Here is an 8520-nt window from a genome sequence, read left to right as displayed (position 1 = left end):
CACCGCGAGCCGCCGGCGCTGCCAGCATCCCTCGCCCGGCATCCCGGAGCGCTGCCAAATCGCCGCGGTGCCGGTGCCAGCTCCGGGAGAAAGGGCAGGGGCAGCCGCACACAAAGAGGGGTTTATAGCCCGGCCGGGCACCTGACACGGGGAGGAGGGAGGGCTGAGACGTGCTTAGCCCCGATAATCCCCAGTTTGAGTTTAATATATTATTTTTTTTTTTTAATCAAAAGCACAGCAACAGCTGGGGCTGAGGCTTTCCAGGAGATGAACTCATGAACAACTGTTCAAAATAACTTTATTCGTGCTGCTATTAGATCAGGCCACTGGGGAGCCACCAATTATTTGTGATTACTCCAGGCAGATAAGGCTGAGGCAGAGCCGAGCGCCGCCAGGGATCGAGGGCACCTCGTGCTTTGGGCAGGTCCAGCACCCACGGGAGCCTCCAGCACCCATCCCAATCCCTGGCAACCGTGGGAGTGCCCAGCACCCATCCCAGCTCCCTGACGGTGCCAGGGGGAAGCACAGCAGGTTCGGGCACTGTGGATGTGCTCCAGGCAGGGTGCAGGGATGTTTGCAGGAGATCTGTGCCTTTTCTGCCTCAAAACCAATGAACAGCCATGCTGCACCTAATTAGCCAGTCCACATTTGGGCTGCCCATCTTGTCCACCTTGTTCATAAGCCCCAAAGCCGGCACAGCATCAGGGAAGGCCGAGAGGTTTGGAGCAGGACAAGTCCCTTCCTGGCAATTCCCGGGCTCATGGAGCAGCATCCCAGGTTCCGTGTGCCCCATGGTCCAGGCAGGGCAGTTGCCAATCATTTATCCCATCCCCATCCCACAGATCAGCCTCAAACCCCCTCAGTCAGCTGAGGCCAGCACCGGACAGTTTTCCTTTCCAACATGACATCAACAAAAACCTGAGTGTGAGATCTGCTCTCCGGCAGGAAAATCTCCCGAGGGAGCCAAAGGTGGGAGCTGAACCAGGGAAAGCTGCAGGGCCCGAGCTGCCCTGGCCAGCACAGACTGCATGAGCTCAGAGGTCTTTTCCACTCCTCGCTCCTGTGAGTCAACAAGTCTGGTGCCTGGGGAATTTTTAAAAATAACCTGGATGAAACAGAAGACGGTGGAGCAGGGACCAGGCCTGCCTTGGCTGGGAGGTCGGGCTAACAGCACTTTTCCATGGTGCTGTTCCATGATTAATCAAGACAAGGAAAGAAAAGAAAGGAGGAAATTGATAAACACAATCGGAATTCCAGCCAGGATTTGCCTGAGTCAGGTTATTAGAATCCTGACATCATGTCTTGAAAAGAAGACTGGAAATAAATCTCTGGGAGATAAGATCTGCCTGGGGGGGTGGAGCTGCACCAGGCTGACCCAGCCATGGTGGGGGTCCCCAAAAAGCTGCTTCTCCCAGTTTTCCTGGGTCTCAAACCAGCAATGGGAGCCCACGGTTTCCATGGAAACCCCACTCCTTGTGCAGGTGCTCCTGAGCCCGTCCTGCTCCCATCACCCCACACCTGGGAAAAGCCGTTCTGAAGGCAGCTCCAGGTGGGAGGAGTTCGCTTCCTGCCAGGTGATTTCACCAGGACCAACCCTGGGAAGTTTGGGATGGGCTCCAGCAGGCTGTGGGGAGCTGTGGTCTCCTGATGGATGCTCCAGCAGGAGCAGGGCCTCACCCACACCCTGAGCGCTCCGAGGGACCTGGATCCGGAGCTGGAGCTCTTCCCAACGGCCCCACGCTCCAGAGGGGCAGCTCAGCTGGGATGGGATGTCTCGGGATCCACAGGAGCTATTTTCCTGTCTCTTTGGCCTCTATGGCCAGGACTGGGGCAGGTGTGGGACGCAGGAGTGAGGTCACTCAGGAATGTGAGCCCACAGATCCCTCTCCAGCCTCGCCAGCAACACTGGGAATTTGGGAATTGCCGTTTCAGGGAGGCAAAGGAAATATTCTCCCCCTTTTTTCCCTGAATGTCCCCACTAATGGTTGGTTTTAGTCTGGAATTAACTCCAGTCACCAGAGCTGCTGTACCTGGGATTTCATGGGAGTCCTCAAGGCCTTTAACCCTTCCCTCTCCAAGCAGAGGTGATGGATCCCCAAATCCTTCCCAGTCCCAGGCTCCAGGCCGAACTCCAGGTGAGGAATTTCTGTTCTGTTTCCACATCCCCACAGCTTCATCCCTGGAAACTGGAGCTGCTCCCACCCCAGCCCAGCTCTCTGCCCTGGGAAGGATCTTCTCCAGGGGCAGAATTCCTTTTTTTCCTCATTTATTTTCTTTATCAAGTGTTTTTTTACCTGTGAGCACTCACTCCATGACTCTTCCATAGGCAGCCCCCGTGCTGCCTTCCTCCCCTCCCACTGCTTGTTACTCCAATGCAAAATCCCAAAGAAAATCCCTCCTGGAAGGAGGAATCCAGAGGCAGACACACTGCCAAAGGTCTGACCCTCTCCAGCCCAGGAAATTCCTTGGCTACTTTTGGAGCTGGCCCAAGGCTGAGTGGGTTGGAAGATGTTAAAAATCCCGGTTCTTGCAAAATTCGGGGAGCAAAGGTTTGGATATTGCCCCCACAGCATCTCCCAGCAGCCTGAGCAGGTTTTATTTTTAAACAGATGATACTGTGGTATTAAATATGTGGTATCAGGAGATATATATTGAATATGTGTTGTTATTATTATTATTATTATTATGTTTTTGTTGTTTTGGGGTGGGGGGGGGGGGAGGGTTTGGTGGTTTTTTTTAGGCCCAGTCTCTCCCTCCAAAGGTCGGGATGCAGAGCTGGGATATCAGGATATCTTCCAGAGCCCTCCGTGTCCTCCCTGTCACGATCTGCAGGCGACAGTGCCCTCTAGTGCCCCCCGCCCCCTGCCCAGCCCCTGGCACAGGAACCTGTTGCATCCCAAAATTTTTTAGGTTTCTCGTTGGACTCGGTGATGTTTTCCAACCTTATTGATGCTGTGATTCCATCCGAATTCATCATGGCAGGCGATATCTGGGGATGTTGGGACAGTCAGGTTATCCCTGCAGGGAATTTCCATCTTCCTGTTGCTGATGGGGATTTTTCCCACTTTTATTCTGGCAGCTTCCTTGGAGGATGAGGAGAATGAGGTGGATGAGGATCCTACAGAGCCACGGAGCAAATCCTGAGTGCCTCCTCCAGGCTCAGGGACCATTGGGTGCTCCTCACCTGCCCTCAGTCCCTCTGAGCTCAGAATTCCTTGGACACTGCCCAGGTGAGCTGGGAGCATCCCTGGATGCTGCTCCAACTTTAACAGCACTTCATGAATTCCAGCTCCCACTGGCACTGCCTGCCTGCCCTCACTTCTCAAGGTCTTGCCTGGGGATGACAATCCTGGAATCTTTTAGGTTGGAAAAGCCCTCCAGGATCATTGAGTCCCACCTGTGCCTGATCTCCAGAGCACTGAGTGCCACGTCCAGGCCTTCCTTGGACACCTCCAGGGACGGGGACTCCAAACCTCCCTGGGCAGCCCCTGCCAAGGCCTGAGCACCCTTTCCGTGGAGAAATCCCTCCTGAAAGGATATGGCACCTGTCCAAGCACCCACAGCCACCCCATCCTGCACTGTCCCTGCTCACAGCAGGGCTCTCACAACACTCTCAGCCGAACACCTTCATCTCCTGCTGAGGGAAAGGCTGTGGTTGGTGCCTGGCTCTCCATGAAAACCCTCTGGAATGGGGGACAGAACATTCCTGGCATGGCACAAACAGGAGGGAGCACCTCGAGTTCTGTGCCCACTTCTGGGCCCCTCACAGCAAGAAATTGAGGGTCTGGAGTGAGTCCAGAGAAGGGAATGGAGCTGGGGAAGGGTCTGGAGCACCAGGAGCAGCTGAGGGAGCGGGGAAAGGGGCTCAGCCGAGAGCAAAGGAGGCTCAGGGGGGACCGTGTGGCTCTGCACAACTCCCTGACAGGAGCGGGCAGCTGGGGGGGTCGGGCTCTGCTCCCAAGGGATGGGAAAAGGGGAAATGGCCTCAGGCTGTGCCGGGGAGGGTCAGGATGGACATCAGGAGGGATTTCTCCATGGAAAGGGTGGTCAGGCCTTGACAGGGGCTGCCCAGGGGGGTTTGGAGCCCCCATCCCTGGAGGTGTCCAAGGAATGTCTGGACATGGAACTCAGTGCTCTGGGCTGGGGACAAGGTGGACATCAGGCACAGGTCAATGGTCTTGGAGATTTTTCCAACCTCAGTGATTGTGGGATGAAAAAACTCCGTTTCCCACAGCATCCCTGTGCTCCCCACTCGGGAATGCCCGAGGTGGGGCTCCAGCAGGGCCGAGGGTGCAGCTGTTATCACCACGAGGCTGTCGGCACTCCCGGCGCTGTTTAACCACGCACGCGTTTGTTTTCCTTGGCTCTGCCAGGGAAATCTGCTCCTCAAGGGCTTCTCATTAAGCAAAAAATTTATGAGGGAGGATGAAAATGGAGTTTTACTGTCTGAGCTCTGGGGCAGCGCTGGTTCTGCAGCCGTTCTGAGTCATTCCGTTGGGGAGGACGGGGGAAATTTCTCCAGTGAAATACAAAATTTCACTTTCCCATTTGGAGTCGGTTGCATCTGTCAGTGCATGGAGCAATGCCTGGAGTAACAACCCGATCCCTGTGGATGCAAAACAAAAGGGAAACACCTCACAATTTGTGTGCAGTGAAAAACAACGTGTCCATGACGGAAAGCCTTGTGGGATTTGATGCTAATTTTCGTGGTCACCTTGGCTGCGCTCGAGGAAGTGGCCGGCGCTGCCAAGAGCGAATTTCCCTGATGATGGATGAGGAATCGGAGCAGAAAATAAATAAATATCAGCAACACCTTTTCTTTTTCCTGCTTTTCTGGCAGATTGGTGTCATCCAAGGTCACACATTTGGGCGCTGGAAGTGCAGCCAGAGCTCGGTGCTTTCAAATCATATGGAAGTCAGAGCAGCTTCCTCAAGGGCTGGGTTTAAAAAGAAAGATTAAAGTAGAGTCTCCCAAAAAATTCCTGTCCATTAATTGCATTAATTGTTAGCATTAATTGTCTTCTCTCCTTGTGTTCAGGCTTGGAAGAAGCTCCCCAGTACAACCTGGGATAGTGGAAGGTGCCCTGCCCATGGGGGAAGGGGTGGAATGAGATGATCCTTAAGCTCCCTTCCAACCCAAACCATTCCAGGATTCTGCAAGAATTCCTTGTTTTCCTCCTGAAGCCAGTCCTGCATCCCCCATGCCAGGTACTGACCCCTCTATATTTGATTTTTTTATTCTGTCCATGGAAAAACATTGGGAAGCGGTGCTCCAAGATGGAGAAAAAGGAGGATTTTCTGACAAAACGCAACAAACCTCAACAAGCAGGAAAATTCTGTTCCCCTCAGCAGTTTTGGGAGAGCGGGAATGATTCCTGGCCAGCTCTGAGCACAACCCGGAGCCAGGCTCCGCTGGAAGGGAGGGAGAAGCTCCCTGTGGAGAAGCAGCTCCCAGAACAGCCCTGGGCAGGGGAGCGGCTCCGCTTCCCTCTGGAGCACCGGCCACCGGCAGAGGATGGATGCGGGACTGTAAACCCCGGGAAACGCAGCCATTCCCACGTTTTTATGATTTCTTTTAATTATTCCAGGCAGGACTTTAGAAGGAATAATGTTTTCAGGCACATGGCACTGCGGTGATGGGATGCAGAGCATGGGACGAGCTGTTCTCCGTGTGCTCCCGGAAAAAAAAGGTGAAAATTAAAAACCTTTGGCAAATTAATCTGGAAAAAACCTGGGAGAAAACAGGCAGGAGGCTCCTGAAGTGACCCCTGATCCCACAGGCTCTGAGGGCAGCGAGTGTCACTCCTGCCTCTCCAGGCTGGTGCAAATTCCTGAAAGCGTTTTATTGAAAAAAAGGAAAAAATCAGGAAATTCCACCGTAAAACCCCACAAGTTTTATTTGTGTGGAAGTCCAGCTGTTCTGCAGGTTTGGAGATGGCCTGGAAAGATTTCAGGACTGGGGGATTATTTTATTTTTTATTTTTTACTTTTTATTTTTTATATCTCCCTCTCCAAAAAGGAGGGAAGGAGATGTGTGAGGTGACAGCAATGACACAGAGGGAGGAGGACAGAGCTGGCTTGAGGTGAGGGAGGGATGGAACAAGTGGAATTTATGGCAACCCTTGGAAAAATGATAAATGGAAGCTGTAATTTTTATTGGGAAAGGGGAGCAGAGCTCAAGTGAGGGAACAGAATAATCAAAAAAGCATAAATTAGAAATGGGGTTTGACAGGAGCACAAAGCGTTTGGCTCATGGATAATGGGGGTTTCTCCTGGAATATGATCCAGGGAAATGCACAGGAATTACCTGCAGGAAGATCTTCTAGGAAGTCACATTGGGGTGAAGCTCTATCCTGGCTTTGTGGGGCTTCCCAATGCTCCCAAACCCATCCTGCAGCCAGGCTGGACGGGGCTAGGAGCAGGGAGGGAAAGGGGCAGCGGCTGGAATGAGATGATCTTTAAGGTCCCTTCCAAGCCAAACCATTCCAGCATTCCCTGATTTCAAAGGGTGAGCGTTCCCAGAGGATTTTATGGCCTGCTGTGTGACGGGAATGACTCCAGGTCTGCAGGAGCAGACACGAATGGGAATGGGCCGAGCATCTCTCCATGACGTTTTTCCACCCCGTTTCTCAGGGAGCAGCAGCCTCACACCCCCCCAGCCCGACCGAGCCTTGCCCTGACACCACGTTCCCTAAACCTGCCAGGTTTCTTTAGGTTTGAATCCATCTGCAAATCCCTTTGGATGCCAGAAATGAGCCCAATTTCCCTGGTAATTCTCCTTTGGATTAGTCCAACAAACTGCCTGAGCCCGGGGCTGGAGCTGACTCAGGATCTTGGTGGGGCAAAGCCTGAGGAGCTGTGGAAGGCAGGGATGGAGCAGATGTTGACATGCAGTGAAAATCTGAGACACGGGAGCCGGGGAGAATAAATCTGAAAAATTAACACGTAGGAGGCCGCAAAAAGGAGCAATATGTTTTGGTAATCACGGTGAACTGCTGACCCCTCCTCCTGCAGCTCCCAAACCTCGGGCATGAAGCAGATGTCACTCAGCCCCTGATTAACACGTTCCCGAATTTCTCCCGGCATTTAATAAAAGTTTTACATAACATGCAGGTAATTGCTTCCAAATGGCAAGGGAACAATGTGGCCCTCTGTGCATGGCATTGTTTCAGCATCAGGTGAAAACTCCTCTTGCTGCCTCCATATCAGGGGAAATCCCACAGCAAAGCCCCCGCGCCCGGCAGCTGCTTTTCCAGTCACTCCAGAGACAAAAGGAAGAGCAAAGCCTTCAATCCAGGAATATTTTTTCCCTTCAGGTGTCCACATGAAGGGAGCCTGCAAGAAAAATGGTGAGACTGTTTACAAGAGCATGGAGCGACAGGCCAAGGGGGAATGGATTTAAACTGCCAGAGGGCACGGATGGGTGGGATATTGGGAAGGAATCCTCCCTGGGAGGGGGGGCAGGCCCTGGCACAGGGTGCCCAGGGATCCCTGAAAGTGTCCAAGGCCAGGTTGGATGGGGCTTGGAGCAACCTGGGACAGTGGAAGGTGTCCCTGCCCATGGCAGGGGGTGGCACTGGATGGGCTTTAAGGTCTGGTCCATTATGGGACTCCTGGAGATATCAGGGTGCTCCAATGGCTCCTTACCATCCAACTCCAGTGCTTTCCATCCCACCAGGACAAATCCTCTCCAGACCAAAGCCCCCAGCCCAGAGAAGTGAGGACACAAGGGAAGGTCTGCACAGGAGCCAGGTGGGGGAGAGCAGAGCAAAGTCTGGATAAAGCTCATGGAATGCTGATTTGCTGCCTTGACTCTCTTGGCCTTTTCTTCCTGCAAAAATCTGTTTGAGGTGTGTGGGCATCACCTGTCCATGGAGTGGGGATTGGGATCCGAGGAGCTGGGAGAGAGGAAAGGCCTGGCAGGAGGGCTTTGACTTGCTCCACATCTCTGTGCTGAAAAGCAACACCTGCTGAGATGAAACCCTCTGGCCTCCCTGCCCCTTCTCCAAGGCAAACACAGACACTTCTATTCCCGCTCCCAAGAAATCCATCTTTCAGCATTTCCCTGGTTTTGTGTGTGCTTTGTTTCATCCAGCGCCACGGAGCTTGGACGCTTTTTCCATCTCACATCGAGCTTTGGATGCTGCCTCTGTTCCTCTTGCTGCCTCCATGAAGAATAACAGCGGCCCTTGTTGTGTTTTCCCTGGATCATGGGCTGCTGGAAAGCACAGGGAAGCTTGTGTCTGGAAGAGGGTGAGGGCAGGAGGATCCTTTTCCCCAGCAGAGCTGCAGGCCGGGCTCTTTGGCTTCCTCGAGCCTTCATGGTGAGCAACAAATTGTCCTATAAAAATCCTTCTCTTGAATTTTATTTTTCTAAGGAACCAGGCCCAGCTTGGAAACTTGGGATTTCAATCTCCTACTTTTTAACTGGACAGCAAATCCAAGAGAAAAGGGCTGAAATCCAATGGGTTCTTCAGATTCTGCCTCTCTCCCTGCCTAAAGCTGCATCTGAAGGCTCTT

General features: G+C 53.0%; 1 protein-coding gene across 7 annotated transcripts in view; it reads left to right on the top strand.

Moving 5' to 3' along the window:
• The window catches only part of LOC103615544, a 55753-nt gene that overhangs the window by 16308 nt on the left and 30925 nt on the right, over positions 1 to 8520 (top strand). For 4 of the 7 annotated variants that reach the window (XM_017734032.1, XM_017734033.1, XM_017734034.1 and 1 more), the window contains 4 exons: positions 3080 to 3230; positions 5039 to 5208; positions 5589 to 5690; positions 8096 to 8324. The gene's annotated coding sequence lies outside the window, so the exon portion shown is untranslated. Of the gene's footprint in view, positions 1 to 3079; positions 3231 to 5038; positions 5209 to 5588; positions 5691 to 7553; positions 8325 to 8520 lie in introns of those variants that run through there. The other 3 variants (XM_017734031.1, XM_017734037.1, XM_017734035.1) reach the window with 3 other exon arrangements.

This window comes from Corvus brachyrhynchos, unplaced genomic scaffold, assembly GCF_000691975.1.
Source record: "Corvus brachyrhynchos isolate BGI_N302 unplaced genomic scaffold, ASM69197v1 scaffold5, whole genome shotgun sequence".
NCBI classification, from domain to species: Eukaryota; Metazoa; Chordata; class Aves; order Passeriformes; family Corvidae; genus Corvus; species Corvus brachyrhynchos.
Note: the sequence above shows the minus strand (reverse complement) of the source record. Positions and strands in the feature narration are given on the sequence as shown.